Source organism: Oryza sativa, chromosome 1 (genome assembly GCF_034140825.1).
Source record: "Oryza sativa Japonica Group chromosome 1, ASM3414082v1".
Lineage (NCBI taxonomy): Eukaryota > Viridiplantae > Streptophyta > Magnoliopsida > Poales > Poaceae > Oryza > Oryza sativa.
The window spans coordinates 16671229-16694669 of NC_089035.1; positions in this window are offsets into that span (position 1 = coordinate 16671229).

Sequence of the window (23441 nt, forward strand, 5' to 3'; positions counted from 1 at the left end):
AGATTGATTTTGCGTATGTTGCGTGAAGGCGACGGCTCGGTTTATATAGAGATAGGTCGCTTGATCAGGGCGCCCGCACGATCTCTACTCCGTGTAACCGAACCGGATAAGTCGCGCGTAACTTATCCGGACTCCACGCTGTTTTCACGCACCGGATTTTTCGGAATGTTTCTAAAACAAAAACAAATCCAAATTTCCCGCAGCAAAACAAAACTGCAAAAGGAGGCTACATCTGCGCAAGAGTGAGGAGCTAATTTTGCGGACCATTCGACGCGTAACAACGTGCACGCGCGCCGCCTGCTTGGCCAGGTGAGCGTGCGCGTGTGTTCCCCCTCTTCTCTCCACCACACATGCTTCAAGTGGCTAGGAGGGCATCCTCCCTTTTAAGAAGGTCCCCCTCTCCTAGAATAAGCAAGGTGGTACTAAACTCCACATGCATGCCATCCCATGAGGTGGGCTTTTGTGATTTTTCAAAGAATTAATCTTCGAATGGGCCTTAGCCCATCTATTAATTCCAACATTGCTTTGGTCCGATAAGTATGTGGCCTTAAAATTTTGAGTTATCAATATACAAAATGCATTACCGATGATGTAGAACAGGTTTAGGTGCTGCAGCTATCAAGACAGAAACTGTACCATTTAGCATTCTAGCAATCTAGCACAGGTAAGAACTCACTAAATGAGCATCACTGATCAAAATGCGACAGATCAAAGGCACTGGTTGATATCGCACCGTACTAACTCAACATAGCCACGCGTAGCTGAACACCTGAACCGCGCTGCCACCGGAGGCCACAAGCGTACGAGCAAATGGAACCAGCTCCCAGAAACACCACAACAGGTAAAATTTCATTAATTTTTTCAGGGTTAGTCTGATCATAATTTTCAGTATAACGCTCTCAGCTGGAAGAACCTTAGGTTGAGTATTGCATATAAGTATTTATCATGGGATTAGAGTAGTACCAAATCTTAATTCAGATGATAAGAGTGAACAGGTGTCGATCTGTGCAACATTACTATTCCCACACAATGATATCTTCAGAAGCTTCTGAAACTTGAAAATGGTTTGCAAAGTTCCTGCCAAGGAAAAAATAAAATAAAATAAAATTTTGCCATCAGTAACATTGGAAACAAGAGCTCTGTTTGATCAAAGTCACAGACATCTAGCGCCAACAGTCTATGAAGGCCAATATCTGTAGCACGATTTGACAATGCTCAAAATTTTAGATCTACTAAAAATTGTGGTAGCATGTTCTTTCCAATAAAAAGTACAATTAAAGCACAACACAGAGATCAATTGAAGTACAATTAAAGTACAACTTATGCTACAGGACCTAACAAGAAACATGGTTTATTCAAAGGACCTAATGCAAACCATCCAATTTTCATTTTTACATATATAGTTGTATGTGACAAGATGATATCAAGGGATTGTTGGGAAATAATCTCTCGGCTAAGGAAACCGAGAGAAAATCACGCGATCCTGTTTTCCACCCGTTGACCAGCGTGATTAGCTCACGATTAAATTTCCTTAAATGCACGCGCAATAGTCGGTAGCGCAACCAACGTTTCCTTTTGGAGCAGCCCCCGATTCCCTCAGTGCAAAATAAAAGGGGAGGCCGGCCCGTGAGAAGGTGACAATCTCACTCACGGTTCCAATCTCCCCGACATCCCAAAACCCTAATTTCCCGATTCTCAGTTGCGCAGGAAGGGATTCGTAGTGCTGTTCCGGGACAATGTAAGTGGTGACCGGAAGGCCGCCGCCACCCCGCAGGTGATCACCGGTGACCTCTTCGGGATCAAGCCGGTGTACTCACTACTACGACCACTTCTCCTACACCGACAATTCGCGAGGTGGTTCGAGGTTCTGCATCTCTACATCCACTCCAGACTAAGCGAGAACAATTGCAATGGCTTCAAACAACGGTCAGTAATCCTAAATTCTGCATTAGGGTGATCATGTTAGGCCGACCGGAAGGCCGCCGCCACCCCGCAGGTGATCACCGGCGACCTCTTCGGGATTAAGCCGGTGTACTCACTGCTACGACCACTTCTCCTACACCGACAATTCGCGAGGTGGTTCGAGGTTCTGCATCCTCTACATCCACTCCGGACCAAGCGAGAACAATTGCAATGGCTTCAAACAACGGTCAGTAATCCTAAATTCCGCATTAGGGTGATCATGTTAGGCTTAGCACTTATGTCTTAGTAGATCGCAATATCTACAGGGATTACCTTGCTTTCAGGCAGATGTTCCAGATGATTAGCCGAGGGCGTGGAGCTGCGTTGGTTCAGAGACGGTCGTGGAAGTGGAGCAGCTATCAGCGGAGTAGGCAGTGATGCACAACCTGATGGAATACGCGTAGGCTACGATAGCATAAATCAAAATTTTCTACCGCGTAAACCAGAAACCATGCAAGTATTAGATCATAAATCGTTACCACTCGACACGCTGCGTAGCGGAAGAAAGCGCTAAGAAGTCGAAGGAACTTTCGCGAAGTAGCGCGCGTTGATGTAGAGGAAGTAGTCGATCGCACCGGCTTGACCTTCTCCTCCTCGTGCGTTCTCCTCGCCGTACTCCCACGTCGACCAGCACCGCAAACCAACGGCGCCTCTACCGGTATCCACACGTACAGGGACGGAACGCCACGCGCAGATGTGCTAGCACCCGCTCGCGGCTAGGGTTTTGCTCGGGGAGGGGAGTGGCGGCTAGAGTTTCTCACATGATGCAATACCTCCGCCGATCACACCCCTCACGAATATATAGGATCCATGATTCGGGCCTCCAAGGCCCATAGGACTCCTATTTGAATCCCTATCCGAATTAAACTCATATTGGATCTCCATCCAATCCCCTTATTCCGGCCCATTAAGCGTGCGACCCTGTAGATTCATGTACACTCGGCTGTAACCCGAAAACTCCTTTCGGTCCACGTGACAATAGCGGTCCCTAGCAGAACGTATTGACCTACCGGGCATACATAAAGATCATATTGGCTGAACCTCTAGTGTATACTTGTATGATCCACTTTGCCTCACGATATCGATTAAGCTCAAGGCTAGATATGTGCTATCCTCTAATCGCTCAATCATTCACTCGAACCTGTGATAGATTATATAACTTGTGATTGACTCATCAATCACCTTTGGCATGGCCATGCATTTCCATAATCTACAACATCGAGGGGCCCAGAGATATCTCTCCATAGGAGGGGCAAATCCCATCTTGATTATTCATATCACACTACATGTTTCACAGCATACCCGGAAACTACTTTTATAACTACCCAATTACGGAGTAGCGTTTATCAGTCTCTAAGTAAGCTACTACACATGTTGGGAACCATGATAATCTCAGGTCTAAGGATTCAACACCAACACTAAATGAGATCACTGATGACACAACACATATGGCTCTTGCGGTGTCTCATGTTGGGTCTATCCAACAACATGTTCCCCAACATGTGTTCACATTATTAATTTGGTATCTCTACTAGTTGGGTGCCCGTGCATTGCAACGGGAAAAAAATAAACAGACATATTAAATTACATTGCGTAAAATGCGTAAAATGCTGTTAAATAATCATTGAGCCTAAATTTGTTGTAACAAAAACCTTAATATAACATGAACCATAAAAACCAATCTAGTCGCAGTAAAGGCTTGTCATCTACTTCCTCCGTTTCACAATGTAAGTCATTCTAGCATTTCTCACATTTATATTAATGTTAATGCTAGAATGACTTACATTGTGGAACGGAAGGAGTAGAATAAATAGCCGAAAATGATCTAACTTTAACTCATGCCACCTATTATTTGACCTCCTAATCCAGCGGTATGCAAGACCACCATTCCTCCAGGACGCATCAACGCGTACTTTCATTTGTATATGCAGTTCCTTCGAACACGTGAGTACCACGCTCCTTTCATATTATTGAGGAGATCAAACTCATAAGAAACCATGAGGGCGGATCCAACATTGTAGAGATGGTGCCACATGACATCAATTAATTTTTACTACACATAAATGTAGGTCAGAACTTGTACAATGTATGGTTTAAAAATATATATTGCCAATTTCTACAGAACTTATGGATAAACAGAAACAAAATAAGGCTTATGAATGAAAAAAAAGAAAATAATTGGCTGGTAGAACATTTTAGTATATTCATAGCTAGAAAATGTGTAACATAGTTCTGATGTTCTATAGATGGCACATCTCAGTTTTGATAATGAAAGGTTGCTAGCACGGGTGCAAAACAAAAGAGTAAATCAAGACACCTCACAGATACTCTAGTCTGGCCTACCAAGTCCAATAGAATTCATAAGCGAAAAATATATGCTACAACTACGTATGAATATACAAGAGAACACAGTTCGTAAGTACATTCTATCAGCTTGCAATTGAGTTCCCTCTGTAGATCAGAATCTTACCTTTTTCCATAGGGTGTTTTCAAAGTTTCAACTTCATGTCAAAAAAGAGAGGAACCATTCAAAACAAATGATCATATGATATGTTACTGAAGATCCATTTGAAAAGAAGTTGAATAAAAAAGGAACTAAATGAAGCTTACTGGCATCTTCTTCCCCGCCAGGGTAGGGATGCAAGCGGGCCGACCCGCGAGTTCACTTATAGGTCAAATAAATCATATTTTATGGGTTTTCGCGTCGGTCCAGTTTACCGCATCATAGATATGAAAACTCATTTATAGATCAAATTGATAGGTAACCCGTTGGTCAAACCTGCAGGTTACGTACTAATTTTGCCTATAAGCGGGTTCGTGGACAATGTCACGCCTAGAAATTCACTAGTAATTTCCGAACTAATTTGTGTATAGAATCCTCGTCCAGGAATCAGCCGAGGTACACAAACTGACAATTTAATATAGAAATCCATCATAATAATAACGTTACATACTTACAAAACAAAAGAAAATCAGCAGCGGAATAACGGTCTAGCGATGGCTTCAGCTCCACTCCCACAGGCAGCTCAACTGGGGTATAAGCCAAACGTCTTCTTCTGGATCCTTTTCTTCAACTGAGGTTGATTGATTATTGCAAGGTGAGCATATGACATACTCTGCAAGCCACACAGCAAATATGCAAGTGCACAAGGATACCAAAAGATGGCATAATATAGACTCATTTGCAAAAGCAGCATTTAGCAAACATTTGAGAATTGAAAAATAGTAGAGTAATTAATCAATGTTATTCAACACTGAACAGCACACCCATGCTGCTCAGGCCCAACCATCCTGAACAACCATACCCGGCTGTATAGATCTAACTCCAAACCAGGAGCTAAGCAAATTATTACCAGTTATAGCATCAATAATTACTGTGAGAGGTGTGAGACTAATCACGAAAAACATTGTTCAACCTGCCCATGATCGCGGGCACGGCTATTCGAATAGTTTTACTCTGGCCAGAGGTGTATCACCACTGTACCCACAAGACACAGCTCCACGACATGTCACCATGCGCCTCAATACCACCACGGTACCTTGGAAAGGAACTGTGACAGTACCCCTCGCACAACACAACTCACCACAGTGCACCATTCCTGGATCATAATCACCCCCTCTACAACCAGAGGCATGGACTCCCCAGCGACCCTCATGGACTTCTCGCCGCTTCTCAGTCTGGTGCCCCGCAATGAACCATGCTATACGAAAGGTAAATCCGTTGCCCACGCTGGCTTGTGCTTGGCACGGTAAATATTTCACAACAATAGCTCGTGAACCGTTCCTTAATTGTCATGAGCACGACCTTCAAAACCATGTGCTCACAACCCACCATTATCAAGTTTTAATTATCAATTAATTATCATAACACAATTAACCATCGTGAGCTACCATTAAATATAACCATAAGTAACAATGTAGTGTGATTCATCTCATTTATGGCTAAGCAATTATATATATAGCATTTAGCTGAACCAATCCAATATATAAAGTCCAAGCTAATCAATTTATTACCCATAGGAAAATAAAGTCATCTTCGGCCATAATTAATTGGGAATGGCTCACCACCCGATGACATTCGAAAATAATGCATAAGTTGAAATAAAACAATAGCTTTAGATAGGTTCAACATGCTCAAAGGGTTGTTTGAGATCTGTGTGACTTGCCTTGCAATAATCGGTCTTCAATTAATCTTCTTGAACACTTCCGACGCACTCACGAACCTTCGCAACGACGGAAACAACAAGCTAACACGAAAAACGAAGAAAAAGACTAATAAAAACCAAATAAACAGTACATAAAAAGTAGACAAACATGTAGATCATGATTTTAGATGAATTTAGAGACTTGAACCACTTAATTCCGACTTCATATGAATTAGTTATCAATTTTACAAGATAAATATGATTTTAGCCTTATACAGAACAGGATTAACAATGTCATGACGACATCATTGCCGGCGATGGAGGGTTTAGGCGGCCAAGCCGAGGCACCAGAAGAAAGAGCACGACGAGGGGAACTCACTGAGGGGCGGCACGACGATGAAAAACGGCTGGCGATGAGATCGGGAGTGACGACGGGGTACCGATCGATGGTGGCGGCGGAGTTTCAGCGACGGGAGACGACAACCGAGGGGTGGACGGGGTTCTCCTCGCAGCTGCGATGCCGAGGGAGGCTGCGGCGAGGTCCGGCGACCTTGGGGTCGATGAGGAGGCTTCGCCGGAGATCAAAACAAGGCGGCAACCCACTGGTTCACGGTGACGGCAATCTCCCGGCGGGATTTGGCGCAAAAGAACCGGTGGCCGGGGTAGAGCTGACCCTTGCGAAGCCGAGGGAGGCGACGGCTCAAGGCGGCGTTGACCAGAGAGGCGGCGCGGCGCTGCTGGAGATGGTGGCGGCGCTGGAGAGAGAGGGACTCGCAGGGAGAGACGGCTAGGGCACGGGAGCTCGAGCTAGGGGTTGGAAACGAAAGAGGAGAGCTTGGGGGTTCTATTTATAGCCACGGGAGAGAGATATCGGGCTTGGAACGCAAGGAATCGCGTCGGGAAAACCTAGGGTTTGGTGGAGAGATAAACTCGAAAACGAATCCAAATTCGCGTCGAATTCAAAGGGATAAAACCGGATTTTTGGGGAAAGAGATAGAGGAGGATAAGGAAACAAGTCCCCTCAACTAATTTTCGGAAAACACGAGAGATAAGGCCGGATTCGGAGGAGAAAAACCGAGCCAACTCGGTCTCAGTTCGGCTGTCCTGAGGTTGAAGATGAACAGTAGCGAGGGACGTAAAGCAGACTTTCTCCGAGAGCATCCTCTACTAGGCCGGATTGAAGGAGGGACCTGAAATGGACTTCGGAGGAGGGATAAGGCCAGCCGAAAGGGAGGGAGAATGGGCCGAGAACTAAAGGTGAACCTTTCCAGTTTCGGCCCGAAAAGGAAAAGGGGATTTTAATTACTTTTCCAATTAAATTAATCACTGAAATGATCCTTGAATTGTTAAAAATACTTCTATTGCTCAAATAATTTCAAAAAAAATCCTGAAAGTACTTGAACACTATAAGTATTTAACAAAATTAAAATCAGACCATTTAATGATTAATTTAATATGTGAATAATTACTTAAATGTTGTTTGTATTATTAAAATTAAGAATTGAGCTCCGAAAAAATCAAAGAAAATTCCAGAGAGTATAATGCGAACTTAATAAAAATTAAATCCAGCCATACTTTATATTTAGGAAATTTTATTTCCCACATTTAACTTTACTTGTAAATTAATGAACATTTAATATAAATTCTAAAAATAATTTATTAAATAATTTATGAATCCTAAAGTGAAAATCAGGATGTGGCAGACAGGCCCACTTGCACCCCTAGCGAAGGGAGAGGCGACCACACTGGTGCTGCCACCTCCCCCGCCATCTGCGTCGCCGCCTTCCCCCACCATCCGTGTCGCTTCTTCTTCCTCAACTTCGCCGGCGCCGCCCACCACCTACTCCGCCACCTTCCTGACCGCGCCACCTGCCCCCGCTATTCGCGCCGCCTTTCTCGCCATCCGTGGTGTCGCCTTAACCCACCATCCATGCCGCTTCTTCTTCCCCAACCTCGCCGGGGCCGCCCACCACCTGCTCCGCCGCCTTCCCGGTTGCGCCGCCTCCCCACACCGAGCCGCGCCATCGCAACTGCTGCTGCCTGCTCCTCATTCTAACCGCCCTCAATGTCGTGGATGGTAGGGGAAGGCGGCGGCGCCAGCATGGTTGCCCCTCCCTTTGCCCTTTTATCCTCTCACTCGGCTCGGTCTCAGTTGTGAGTGCGTGGTTTAGAGAGAGAGATGGCAGTGAGGGGCAAAAAGGGCCAAGAAATAATTATTTAGATGAAAAATAGTATTTTGCAAATGCAACAGACAGCGAAAATGGCATTGTAGCGAATGCCCACAACTTGAGAGTAGCATTCGAGCGAATCCTGTAAACAATACATTATTAATTACATGCTAAAAATGTAAATTTAGTTGCTACTGACTATAGGCAGATTTCATTTCGTTCTTGAATAAATTCTGTCATGAAAAGGATATACATTTAGCATGAAGAGATGTATACCGTTTATTAGTTGACTATAGATACGTGTACCTACGGTCAGCCAAGTCAGCCACTGAACAGCAACTGCCCCCCTCCAGTTGCCAATTCTGGGTTAGCCAACATGCCATGCAAGTTAAGCGAGCAGAGCAGATCAAAAAGAAGGAAATGGAGTACACAGTGGAGAGTGATTATCTGTGGGAAGTGAATGGGGGTGGTACTGCTTGAGATACTAACAGTTACCAAAATGACCAAATATATATTTAGTTTCTTTCACATAGAAACATAATTGCTATGTAAATCAAAATGTATCTTAATAGCATGTGAGGTGGTATACAACAGAAAATTCTATTTTAATAACCAAATGGACATAACAATCATTTAGTTGAGCCAGCCTGATGCAAAAATTCACTGCTTTCCCATTTGCTCATGTACTGTCATGTTAAGTCCTAAGGGCTGAGTGCACGCTACAGAACCCTATAAAGATTAAATAATCAAATACCCTCAACCTAGCTCCACAACTCGAGAATTGAAGTTTCCTAAATGACGGTGGTGTTGGAAATTTAGTCATAATTTGGCATATTTTAATCCAAAATATTAAGACAATAAATATAACATTTGCAATATTAGTAGATATAGTGACAGTGCTACATGTATACAACTTGAGTATGCTTAATATAGAATAAGCATCAGCATAGACAAGAGAACACAATAATATTGCGACCGACAGTTGTAGGAAACAAAGAACGAACGGTAAGAGTGAAACGTTATACCCTGAGAATGGCCCTCCGCTGGAGTTTGAGACAGTATTGCCTCCGTTGGTGTTGACGGGAAGCTCCTTCTCCTTGTCTCTAGTGTTGTTGTTGTCGCCGGTTGTCAACATGTTAGTGAAGATGATGCAGAGCAGTCGCGCTTGAAGCGCTACCCAAAAACTTGATCGCCCACTTACCCGTGCAGGTTCTCAAGCGGACGGAGTTTCGGAGGCACCTGCTCATTCCGATCACCCGTGCGCACGGGATGAACAGAACCGGGGAAACAAAGAGACAGCGCAGGAACAGAACGAGAGTATCGCTAAGGAACAATACAGGAGGAAGACACACACTTTGAGAGCCTCTGCCTTGCGTTATATATAGAGAGAGATCTCCATTACCGCAAAAATAAATCTAATTTGTTGTGGATGTTACAACACAATCAATCTCTCATTTGTTGTGGAGGTTACAACACAATGAATCTCTCATTTGTTGTGAATTTCATTTTTTAATGGTGACTTCATTCTCGTTTGTTACAAAACGGAAACGGAAGAGCAGCAGGCAGGCTCGGCTCGGTCGGCCGCCTCGCCTCGCTACGTCCATGGCCGAGGCCGACTCAGCGCGTGCGCATGCGTGTGGCAGTCCAACCATCACCTCAACCGGTCAACAGGGAATCTCCAATATCACCCTATTTAAGTTGAGGTTCTTCCACCTAATTTTTCAAGGTAGTATTATTCTCTCTAACATTACTTGTGGGCTCTTGAGATTTTAATTAAATTAAATTAGGCCTAGCCCATTTATTTCAACAATCCCCACCAAATTTCATGGCTCACAAGAAATGTTCTCAAAACTGAACCTGTTAGTTATACCAGTGTTTTGATGGAGACTGTTAGGTTGAACTTCCACCTAGGAAAAGAGTTACACCAGATCATAACTGAACAATGGATTATGCCTTGTAATTGTCAGTTTTGTGCGATTCAGGTTTCACTCAAACCCTTAACTGGTATTGGGCTGTCGTTTGCATCCCCTCTGTTTGGAGCGTATAAGTCATACTCCTGGCCTTTTCATGAGTATCTAGAGATCACCCAGATCTCATAGACTGTGACTAGCAGTCGGAGTCATATAGGCGTGTTCCTTCTAAGATGTTCTGTAGGCCAACATCTCTGCTTTATGAAAAGCCACTCGGATCACATTAAGGTGTATACCATCCTACCATACAGATTAGAAGAGAAGTGCATCATGAAGATAAGCTCATTTTTGGGTCTCTTCTCTCAGTTACCCAATAGTTTGTTTCGCCATCCAAATTCACGGGATCTCCAATCACAATGGACAGGTTTCCACCATTGTGCAACTCTAAGTGGGTCTTAAGCCTATCTCCCTCGATGCACAGTCTATCACATTACGTGGTAGCCCCTTGGTAAACTGATCTGCCAAATTTTTAGCCATCTGGACATAGTCCAATGCTATCACTCCGGAGTTTTTCTGCTTTCTGACAGACTTCAGTCTTCTTTTAACATGCCTGGATGACTTCATGTTGTCCTTTGAACTGTTCACTTTAATAATCACTGTTTGATTATCACAGTTCATCAGGATTGCTGGTACTAGTTTTTCAACCACCGGCAAGTCCATCAGGAGCTCACGAAGCCATTTGGCCTCAACTGTGGCAGTATCTAAAGATGCGAGTTCTGCTTCCATTGTTGACCTCGTTAAGATGGTCTGCTTGCAAGACTTCCAGGAAACGGCGCCCCTTCCAAGTGTGAACACATACCCACTTGTGGCCTTTATCTAATCAGCATCAGATATCCAGTTTGAATTACTATAGCCCTCCAGTACTTTTGGGTACCCAGCGTAGTGAACTCCAAAGCTCATTGTCCCTTTTAGATAGCACATTACTCTTTCAAGAGCATGCCAATGATCATCTCCCGGATTTGAAACAAACCGGCTCAACTTGCTCACAGCAAATGAGATGCAGGCCTCGTTGCACTAGCTAAGTACATCAATGAACCAATAATCTGGGAGTATCTCAATTGATCCCTTGCTATTCTTCGGTTTTTCCTTAATAGCACACTAGGATCAAAAGGAGTAGGAGCTGCCTTGCAGTCACTATAACCAAAGCGACTCAGGACCTTGTCCACATAGTGAGATTGCACAAGTGTAATCCCACCCTCATCTCCTCTCAGTAGTTTAATGTGAAGAATAACATCAGCCACTCCCAAATCCTTCATTTCAAAGCTTTTGGATAGAAAGTCCTTGACCTCCTCAATCACATTAAGGCTGGACCCAAAGATCAATATGTCATCGACATATAAACACAAGATCACTCCCTCTCCCCCACCATAGCGATAGTACACACATTTGTCAGCTTCGTTCACAACAAAGCCAACATATGTAAGTGTATTGTCAAACTTCTCATGCCATTGCTTAGGCGCTTGTTTGAGACCATACAAGGACTTCAACAGCTTGCACACCATTCCCTCCTGACCTTCTAGTACATACCCATCTGGTTGATCCATATAGATCTCCTCCTCCAACTCTCCATTGAGGAAAGCTGTCTTAACATTCATCTGATGGACAAGTAGACCATGAGAGGCTGCCAGAGCAAGTAGTACTCGAATCGTGGTCAAGCGAGCAACCGGTGAATAAGTGTCGAAAAAGTCCTCGCCTTCTTTTTGGGTACAACTGTCACGCCCAGAAATTCACGAACCAGAATTTCTAAGCTGAATGTGTATTAAACCCCTATCCAGGACCAGCCAGGGTACACAAACGACAATTGTTGACATACAGATCCACGTCTTACAAAAACATAAAGGATTACAAATGCAGCGGAAAAGGTAAAAGCGAGCTAAGCCTGAAGACTTGACTCCTGCAGCGGGCGATTCCATTCCACAGGCAACCCTTGACGGCAGCGACGAAACCAACCTCTCTGAGACGGCTCCAATTGAGAAGAACTTCTACTCTGGTGTGGGGGAAAAGAGAGCAAGACTGAGTACTACCCACTGTACTCAGCAAGTCATACCGGAAGAGGAGGTATGATGCAGGATATAACCAAAGGAGGCTAGAGGTTCTTTTGCATAAAGCTAGCATTTAAAAGCAGTAGTTGAAGGCAGTAAAACAGTTGTAGTAATTAATCAATATTAACCAATCACTGTCCAACGCTACACCACGTTGCAACAGGCCGAACCAACCACCTGAACTACACCAGTTCATTAAGCTAAACTAGGGGTGAGACTAATCACGGTGAATCTGGTTGATCGCCCATAACCGCGGGCACGGCTATTCGAATAGTTTTACTCTGGCCAGAGGTGTACAACTGTACCCACAAGACACGATTCCACACATGTCGCCATGCCCCGAAGTATCACCATGATACTGCAAAGGGGGAAATCGTGACAAGACCCTCCGCATAACCCTCCCCTAACCATCCACACCACGCTAAGGTTTCACCCCCACCCCTCAAAAGGCAGTGGGCGGTCCCCTCTTGCGCCACGGTGAATCCGGCAGCTGGACAACCGGACACCCCGGCCGACCCAACTCCATCACGCCCACCCTCGCCACCGGTGCCTAGGAAAGGGTCGAGCTATACTTCAGATCAAGCAGTTACCCACTCCCGCTTGTGGTAAGCACGGTAAGTCTCCCAGGGTTTCCCGTGAACCGGTCCTTAACTGCCATGGGTGCGACCAGCAAAACCATGCACCCACAGCCCACCATTCAGTGTATTTTAATTAACTAATACCATTGCGGTGGCACCAATCTAAAGCTATGCCAAAAGACAAAGTCTATGTAATAATGTGATCCCCATTTGTGTACTAGTTGAACTAAGCATGGCTAAGCATTTCCTTAGCCAACATCTAGTCATTTTGATACCCAAGTTATCAATGGCATAGGGTAACCAATATGTGGCTGAGGAATAGGACCCATCCCACATTACATTGTAAAAGAATGCAACATTTAATAGAAATGCGGGATATTTGTAAATTGGGTACAATATGATCAAACGTATTGCATGACTTGCCTTGCTCTCGAACTGATGAGACCTCAGCAACGTCTTCGAGAGACCGCGGATCGACGAAAAGGCCGAAATCTACGCGACAAACAAAGCACACAAGCAAAACATGCTATAAGACTACAGAAACAGGAAACAAAACCATTTTTAATGGATTCTTTGCATTTTTCTTGATTTACTGAGACTTGAATGGACTTAAACGGAGCTCGGATGAATTACTTATGAATTTTAGAAGATAAACTGTGTTTTTACTAATAAAGAAAAAGTCCTTAATTAATTATTGCGCAATAAAGCCCAGGGCTGACGTCAGCGAAGGGGGGGCGGCGCCGACAGGTGGGGCCCACGGGTCAGCGGCTTAAAGGGGAGAGGAAGGGGGCGCCGGCAAGCGGGGCCCGCATGTCAGCGGCTCAAGGCGGCCGGTCCACGGGACCAAGGGTCCGGATCGGCCCAAGCCGATCGGACGGTGAAGGGAGCAGCCACCGGGCTCGGCCTCGGCTTCAAGCCGGCCGGCAAGCATGGCGAACGGCGGCGGCATGCGGTCGCCGGTGACGGCAACCAGCGGCGTGGGAGGCGGCGGCGGGCGGCGCACAGACCGGCGGCGGCGGACGAAGGCGATGGCGAGCGCAGGGAGCGGCAGCGCGTGCGGGACAGATGGAAGGATGGAGGAGAGGAGCTCCTCACTGTGAGCACGGCGGCCGGCGCGAAGGATGAAGACGGCGGCGATGACCGGCGACGCGGAGGCACGGACGGGCGGCGGCGACACCCTAGGAGAAGATGGAGAGGCGTTAGGAGAGGAGACGACGACCACGGCGGCTTGAATTGCCGGCCGGAGATGGAGGGGAGGGAAAAACTCACCGGCTCGCGAGGGGAGAGGCGCTCCGGTGGGATTCCGGCGACGCGAGGCGGCGGCCGGGAAAGCTCTTGCGGCGGCGAAGCTAACGGCGGCGGCGATTTGGCGCGGCGGCGACTCTAGCGGCGGCGGCTCACGGCCGAAGGCGGCGGCAAGCGGCGGAGCTCGGGTGTGACGGCGCGGGCGCGGTAGGGGGCGTGGGAGAGGACGGCAAATGGGGGAAACGAGGGAGGGGACTCGGGGGAGGGTTTTTATGGGCGAGAGAGGGGCGGACGTGGCCGGGGAGATGGCCGAAACCGCCGGCGACATGGGGAGGAGAGAGAGAGACGGTGAGGTGGGATTCAAAATGAATCCCGCCCACTTCGTGCATGCGCGCGGGCGGGAAGGGCGGAGGAGTGGGGCGGCGACGTGGGCGCGCGGCACGGGCGGAGTGGGGCGTGGAGAACGGCGGGAAACGGCGGCGGCGGCATGGGCGGTTTCGACGGCAGCAGTTGGAGCTCCGGCTCCAACGGCTGGAGGTGGGAGACCACCGACAGGTGGGGCCCACCTGTCGGCATCCCAGAGAGAGGAGGGAGGGGCGCATGGGCCGGCCCAACAAGAGGAAGGCCGAGCGGGAGAGGGATGGGCCGACGGCCCAACAAAGGAAAAGGAGGGAAAAGAAAAAAAAGAAAAAGAAGAAAGGATTTTTCCTGAGATTTAAAATTGCACTTTGGTGATTTTTAATTGGTTAAAATTATTTCCAAGGCTCTGAAAATTTCACTAAAAATCCTGTTAATGCATTGGAGCATGGGGAACTCAAGAAAAATTCCACCACACTATTTCTGATTATTAAGTGCATTTATTAACTAGGGATTTAGCTCTAGGTTAATTAAGATAATTTCTTCGGGCAATTTATTTAACCAATTTTTAAAGCAAGCAAAAGGGGGAAAACTTCAGGGTGTGACAAACCTACCCCCCTTAAACGGAATCTCAACCCCGAGATTCGGAAGAGCTGGCGAAGAGGTGCGGGTGGGTGGCCTTCAACTCATCTTCTCTTTCCCAAGTGGCCTCTTCTTCTGAGTGATGGCTCCACTGAACCTTGCAGAATCTGATTGCTTTGTTTCTGGTCCTTCTCTCGCTGGTTTCAAGGATACGAGTCGGCTTCTCCACATACGTCAAGTCTTCCTGGATTTCGATTTGATCCGGACTTGCCTGTTCCTCAGGAACTCTCAAACATTTCTTCAACTGGGAGACGTGGAACACATTATGGATGCCAAGCATGTTGGAGGGAAGCTCAAGCTGGTAAGCAACTTCACCCCTGCGTTCCAAAATTCGATATGGTCCCACAAAGCGTGGTGCCAACTTTCCTTTGGTTTGGAAGCGGTGTACTCCCCTGAGCGGAGTGACACGGAGATACACATAATCCCCTGCTTGGAAAACGAGCTCCCTTCGGCGGTTGTCTGCATAGCTTTTCTGCCGAGATTGCGCGATTCTCAATCTTTCCCTAACAGCTCTGACTTTCTCTTCTGCCTCATTTAAAACTTCTGTACCAAACAACTGGCGTTCCCCTGTCTGATCCCAGAAGAGCGGAGTACGACACCTTCGTCCATACAGTGCTTCAAATGGTGCCATCTGCAAACTAGCTTGGTAACTGTTGTTGTACGAGAACTCAGCATACGGTAAGCTTTTGTCCCATGCTCCACCAAAGTCAAGCGCACAGGCTCTCAACATATCCTCTAGGATTTGATTGACTCGCTCGGTCTGGCCGTCTGTTTGTGGATGGTAAGCAGTGCTGAAATTCAACCGGGTTCCCAATTCTTCTTGTAATTTCTGCCAGAACTTTGAAGTGAATTGGCTTCCTCGATCAGACACGATCTTCTTAGGTACACCATGTAAACACATAATTCTTGCCAGATAGAGTTCTGCTAATTTCTTCCCTGAGTAGGTAGTGTGCACCGGAATGAAGTGAGCCACTTTGGTGAGTCGGTCAACGACTACCCAAATAGAATCATGCCCCGATGACGTCCTGGGCAAACCGGTGATGAAATCCATTCCGATTTCTTCCCACTTCCATTCTGGAATCTGAAGTGTCTGTAGCAAACCTGCTGGCCTTTGGTGTTCTGCCTTTACTCGTTGACAGACGTCACAGAGTGCTACGAATTCAGCTATTTCCCTTCTCATGCTGACCCACCAGAACTTTTCTTTGAGGTCTTGGTACATTTTGGTACTGCCGGGATGAATGGAATATTGAGTTTGATGAGCCTCGGTTAGTATCAGGTCTTTTAATTCCTTGTTTTCGGGTACACACAATCTTTATCCCATCCAGATTGTTCCTTGTTCGTCCTCAACAAAACCTCGGGCTTTTCCAACCCTCATGTTCTTTTTGAGCTCTGCTATTTCAGGATCACTTGCTTGAGCTATGCGAACCTGCTCCACCAGTGTGGGCTGTGCCTCTAGGGCAGCCACGAATCCGTGCTCAACTATACCAAGGTTCAGATGTTCCAAATCACGTTGAACCTCACAACATAGTTGCTCTACCCATGCAACATTGCACTAGCTCTTCCTGCTCAAGGCATCTGCAACCACATTAGCCTTGCCGGGATGATAATGTATTCCCATATCATAATCCTTGATCAGCTCCAACCATCTTCGCTGTCTGAGATTCAGATCAGGTTGGGTGAAGATGTACTTTAGACTTTTGTGATCTGTATATACCTCACAACGGTTACCGATGAGATAGTGCCGCCAAATCTTTAAAGCATGAACAACTGCGGCTAATTCCAGATCATGCGTCGGGTAGTTGCCTTCATGAGGACGCAACTGCCGTGAAGCATAAGAAACCACTTTGCCATCATGCATCAACACACATCCTAGCCCCTGGCGAGATGCATCACAATAGACCTGGAAATCTTTCGTCTGATCAGGCAGGATTAAGACTGGTGCAGACACCAACCGTCGTTTGAGTTCTTCAAAACTCCTATTGCATTCAGCAGACCAGATAAACTTTTCTTCCTTCTTCAATAGCTGTGTCATTGGCTTAGCAATTTTAGAGAAGTTCTCAATGAACCGGCGGTAATAGCCCGCAAGTCCTAAGAAACTCCGAACTTGAGTGACTGTCCTTGGTGGGGTCCATTTGGTAACTGACTCCACATTTGCTGGATCCACAGCTACTCCTTGAGCATTCACGATGTGACCGAGAAACTGAACTTCCTTAAGCCAGAAGTCGCACTTGCTGAACTTGGCATATAGCTGGTGCTCTTTTAACTTTTCAAGTACCAGCCGAAGATGCTGCTCATGTTCTTCCTCGGACTTGGAGTAGATAAGTATGTCATCGATGAAAACCACGACAAACTTGTCTAGAAATTCCATAAACACCTTGTTCATCAAATTCATGAAGAAGGCAGGTGCATTAGTGAGTCCGAAAGACATAACTGTGCATTCGAACAACCCGTACCGAGTGATGAATGCTGTCTTTGGAATATCCTCCTCGCGGATCCTCAACTGGTGATAGTCTGATCGCAGGTCTATCTTAGAGAACACAGTAGCTCCTTTCAACTGATCAAACAGATCATCAATCCTTGGCAAAGGATATTTGTTCTTGATGGTGACCTCATTGAGTGCGCGGTAGTCAACGCACATCCTCTTGGTTTTGTCTTTCTTCTCCACAAAGATAACCGGAGCACCCCAAGGCGATGTGCTCGGGCGGATGTATCCCTTCTGTAACTGTTCATCGACTTGCTTCTTGACTTCCGCCAACTCGTTGGCTCCCATTCTGTAAGGCCTCTTGTGGATCGGTGCAGTTCCAGGTACCAAGTCAATCCGGAACTCGATATCCCTTTTTGGTGGCATTGTTGTCAGATCGTCCGGAAAAACCTCTGGATACTCTCTGACTATGGGAATATCCTCCAGCTTCTTAGTGGTTTTCTCCACTGCTACCTCTTGTTCTTCACCAGCAGCCTGGTTTAAACTGATCCCTGACTTCTGCGGCACTGGAGACTGGAAGGTTACCACCTCTCCTTTTGCATTGGTCAACTTGATGGTGCGGCTGGCGCAATCAATCACTCCTCTGTGTCTTGTCAACCAATCCATTCCAAGTATGACATCTAGGTCCTTGGATTCGAGAAGAATGAGGTTGGCTGGAAAAATCAACCCTTGAATTTCAACTGTCACAGATGGGCAGTAGTGAGTTGTGGTCATGCCACCTCCAGGAGTATGAACTCGCATTGGTATCTTAAGCTTCACTAAAGATAACCCATGTGCACCAGCAAAACGCTTGGAAATGAAGGAATGGGTTGCACCAGAATCAAACAATATTACTGCCGGTGTCGAGTTGACGGGGAATGTGCCCAATATAACCTCTGGTGCTGACTGCGCCTCCTCTGCAGATGCATGATTAACACGGGCCTGAACGAACTTGGGTCCAGCACGTCTTGGCTTCGAGCACTTTCCAACCGTGTGTCCGGGTTTGTTACAATTGAAGCAGAGTTCGGGTTTTTCTCCCAACCTCTTGGGCTGTTCTGGCAGAGCTGGCTGAACTGATTGAGCTGGAATCTTTAGTGAACTCGGAGTAGGGTTGAGGCTGTGCTGCTCACGGTTGTTGTGACTGCCACTATGGTGGTTCTTGTTGAAGCTACCCGGGTGGTAGGGACGGTACTGCCGGATAATCATGGTGGAAGGTCCACCGTGATGTCCCATCGTGGAACGAGGCTTCTGACTCTTCCCCTGGGGAGTCCTGAACTGAGCTGCCTTCCTCTTACGGTTTACTTTGTTACAGTGCTCCTCCTGACGGATAGCCTTATCCACCAGCTTCTCAAAGTCCTCATAATCTCTAGAGATCAACTGGTTAATCAATTCATCATCAAGACCAGACAGAAACTTCTCCTGCCTCTTGGCATCGGTACGCACGTCCTCAGGGGCGTAGCGCGCGAGGCGGTTGAACTCATGCAAATACTCTATAACTGTTCTGGTTCCTTGTTGCAGGGAACGGAACTCTCTCTTCTTTTGTGCCACAATTCCCTCGGGAACCTGTGCTTTATTGAAACTATGACAAAACTCTGTCCAAGTAACTTCTGCCCCAGTTGGACGGGTCACCATGTAGTTGTCCCACCAAATAGAAGCGGGACCTTGTAGCTGGTGTGTAGCAAAAGCAACCTTCTCCTGCTCATTGCATTGCAAAAGATTCAGCTTCTTCTCAATGGCATGAAGCCAGTCATGGGCCTCGATTGGGTTGGTGGTGCTTGAGAAAGTGGGCGGCTTGACACGAAGAAATTCTAATAGTTTGGACTGAGGAGGTGGAGGACCAAACTGCAGGTTCTGTTGCTGCTGCTGTGCTTGCTGCTGCACCTGTTGCAACACCTGATGGTACTGTTGCTGCATCTGTTGCATCATCATTGTCATCATCTGAGTCTGATTGTCCAACACCTGAGCAATTGTTGGGTTCTTAGGCGGTGGGGACGGATTGTTGTCAGATGCACCGTTGGCACGTGCTCCATCGATCGGCTCTTCGCTGCCACTGGCATTGTTGGAGTCGCGTGAACCATTCCTTGTCTCCATCTGAAGGGGATAGGTAGAAATATGAGAAAAGGAAGAAAACAGGGGCTCAGAAACTAATCTTGCTTATGAATTTAAGTGCAATTATCTTAATCTTGATTAAAACACTGAAAAAGAGGCACGCAACTCCTAATTGAGGCAGTCATACCACTGACACATGATATCGACCGCCGACTAACCCACAAGCAACAAACCTAAACAGAAAACTAGCAAGCAAACAGACTAAGAAGGCAATAAAGCTAAGGGCGGCGACTCTGAAGCTCGGAGCGGCGCTTGCGATCGAGGAATAGGACTGACATCTAAAGTAGACAAGGGATAGGAACCAATTCATGCTCAAATCCAAATTAAACAAAGCAACAAATGACTCAAATAAATACTCGAGCATGATGATTTTTATGCATAGAACATTTTTCATGAACTCAAATGAGGATACTGATGCAACTGGCTAATCAATAAATTAATGCATAAAATAAATGCATAGCTATAATGATACGCATGAAATTGCCCCCATCAACCTAGACACGACTTAGTGCATATCACCTGACAAATTCCCGACTGACCGTCGAATAAACCCCAAATAGATTTTTTTTTCTAAAACCCTACACTGAGCTAAAAAAAACCGATCCGAATGAACGACCAAGATTTTTCCCACAAGCCAAAGAGGCAAAACCCCAAATTTTCCTGAAACAAATCCAAGCGCAAAAGGGCATATGCATATGAAAAAAAAAGGGGTTCAGAGGGCTCTTAGGTTTCCAGTTGGCTTGTCCTACGGTCAAGGTCGGCTCTGATACCAACTTGTCACGCCCAGAAATTCACGAACCAGAATTTCTAAGCTGAATGTGTATTAAACCCCTGTCCAGGACCAGCCAGGGTACACAAACGATAATTGTTGACATACAGATCCACGTCTTACAAAAACATAAAGGATTACAAATGCAGCGGAAAAGGTAAAAGCGAGCTAAGCCTGAAGACTTGACTCCTGCAGCGGGCGATTCCATTCCACAGGCAACCCTTGACGGCAGCGACGAAACCAACCTCTCTGAGACGGCTCCAACTGAGAAGAACTTCAACTCTGGTGTGGGGGAAAAGAGAGCAAGACTGAGTACTACCCACTGTACTCAGCAAGTCATACCGGAAGAGGAGGTATGATGCAGGATATAACCAAAGGAGGCTAGAGGTTCTTTTGCATAAAGCTAGCATTCAAAAGTAGTAGTTGAAGGCAGTAAAACAGTTGTAGTAATTAATCAATATTAACCAATCACTGTCCAACGCTACACCACGTTGCAACAGGCCGAACCAACCACCTGAACTACACCAGTTCATTAAGCTAAACTAGGGGTGAGACTAATCACGGTGAATCTGGTTGATCGCCCATAACCGCGGGCACGGCTATTCGAATAGTTTTACTCTGGCCAGAGGTGTACAACTGTACCCACAAGACACTTTTCCACACATGTCGCCATGCCCCGAAGTATCACCATGATACTGCAAAGGGGGAAATCGTGACAAGACCCTCCGCATAACCCTCCCCTAACCATCCACACCACGCTAAGGTTTCACCCCCACCCCTCAAAAGGCAGTGGGCGGTCCCCTCTTGCGCCGCGGTGAATCCGGCAGCTGGACAACCGGACACCCCGGCCGACCCAACTCCATCACGCCCACCCTCGCCACCGGTGCCTAGGAAAGGGTCGAGCTATACTTCAGATCAAGCAGTTACCCACTCCCGCTTGTGGTAAGCACGGTAAGTCTCCCAGGGTTTCCCGTGAACCGGTCCTTAACTGCCATGGGTGCGACCAGTAAAACCATGCACCCACAGCCCACCATTCAGTGTATTTTAATTAACTAACACCATTGCGGTGGCAACAATCTAAAGCTATGCCAAAAGACAAAGTCTATGTAATAATGTGATCCCCATTTGTGTACTAGTTGAACTAAGCATGGCTAAGCATTTCCTAAGCCAACATCTAGTCATTTTGATACCCAAGTTATTAATGGCATAGGGTAACCAATATGTGGCTGAGGAATAGGACCCATCCCACATTACATTGTAAAAGAATGCAACATTACATAGAAATGCGGGATATTTGTAAATTGGGTACAATATGATCAAACGTATTGCATGACTTGCCTTGCTCTCGAACTGATGAGACCTCAGCAACGTCTTCGAGAGACCGCGGATCGACGAAACGGCCGAAACCTACGCGACAAACAAAGCACGCAAGCAAAACATGCTATAAGACTACAGAAACAGGAAACAAAACCATTTTTAATGGATTCTTTGCATTTTTCTTGATTTACTGAGACTTGAATGGACTTAAACGGAGCTCGGATGAATTACTTATGAATTTTAGAAGATAAACTATGTTTTTACTAATAAAGAAAAAGTCCTTAATTAATTATTGCGCAATAAAGCCCAGGGCTGACGTCAGCGAAGGGGGGGGCGGCGCCGACAGGTGGGGCCCACGGGTCAGCGGCTCAAAGGGGAGAGGAAGGGGGCGCCGGCAAGCGGGGCCCGCATGTCAGCGGCTCAAGGCGGCCGGTCCACGGGACCAAGGGTCCGGATCGGCCCAAGCCGATCGGACGGTGAAGGGAGCAGCCACCGGGCTCGGCCTCGGCTTCAAGCCGGCCGGCAAGCATGGCGAACGGCGGCGGCATGCGGTCGCCGGTGACGGCAACCAGCGGCGTGGGAGGCGGCGGCGGGCGGCGCACAGACCGGCGGCGGCGGACGAAGGCGATGGCGAGCGCAGGGAGCGGCAGCGCGTGCGGGACAGAGGGAAGGAGGGAGGAGAGGAGCTCCTCACTGTGAGCACGGCGGCCGGCGCGAAGGATGAAGACGGCGGCGATGACCGGCGACGCGGAGGCACGGACGGGCAGCGGCGACACCCTAGGAGAAGATGGAGAGGCGTTAGGAGAGGAGACGACGACCACGGCAGCTTGAATTGCCGGCCGGAGATGGAGGGGAGGGAAAAACTCACCGGCTCGCGAGGGGAGAGGCGCTCCAGTGGGATTCCGGCGACGCGAGGCGGCGGCCGGGAAAGCTCTTGCGGCGGCGAAGCTAACGGCGGCGGCGGTTTGGCGCGGCGGCGACTCTAGCGGCGGCGGCTCATGGCCGAAGGCGGCGGCAAGCGGCGGAGCTCGGGTGTGACGGCGCGGGCGCGGTAGGGGGCGTGGGAGAGGACGGCAAATGGGGGAAACGAGGGAGGGGACTCGGGGGAGGGTTTTTATGGGCGAGAGAGGGGCGGACGTGGCCGGGGAGATGGCCGAAACCGCCGGCGACATGGGGAGGAGAGAGAGACGGTGAGGTGGGATTCAAAATGAATCCCGCCCACTTCGTGCATGCGCGCGGGCGGGAAGGGCGGAGGAGTGGGGCGGCGACGTGGGCGCGCGGCACGGGCGGAGTGGGGCGTGGAGAACGGCGGGAAACGGCGGCGGCGGCATGGGCGGTTTCGACGGCAGCAGTTAGAGCTCCAGCTCCAACGGCTGGAGGTGGGAGACGACCGACAGGTGGGGCCCACCTGTCGGCATCCCAGAGAGAGGAGGGAGGGGCGCATGGGCCGGCCCAACAAGAGGAAGGCCGAGCGGGAGAGGGATGGGCCGACGGCCCAAGAAAGGAAAAGGAGGGAAAAGAAAAAAAAGAAAAAGAAGAAAGGATTTTTCCTGGGATTTAAAATTGCACTTTAGTGATTTTTAATTGGTTAAAATTATTTCCAAGGCTCTGAAAATTCCACTAAAAATCCTGTTAATGCATTGGAGCATGGGGAACTCAAGAAAAATTCCACCACA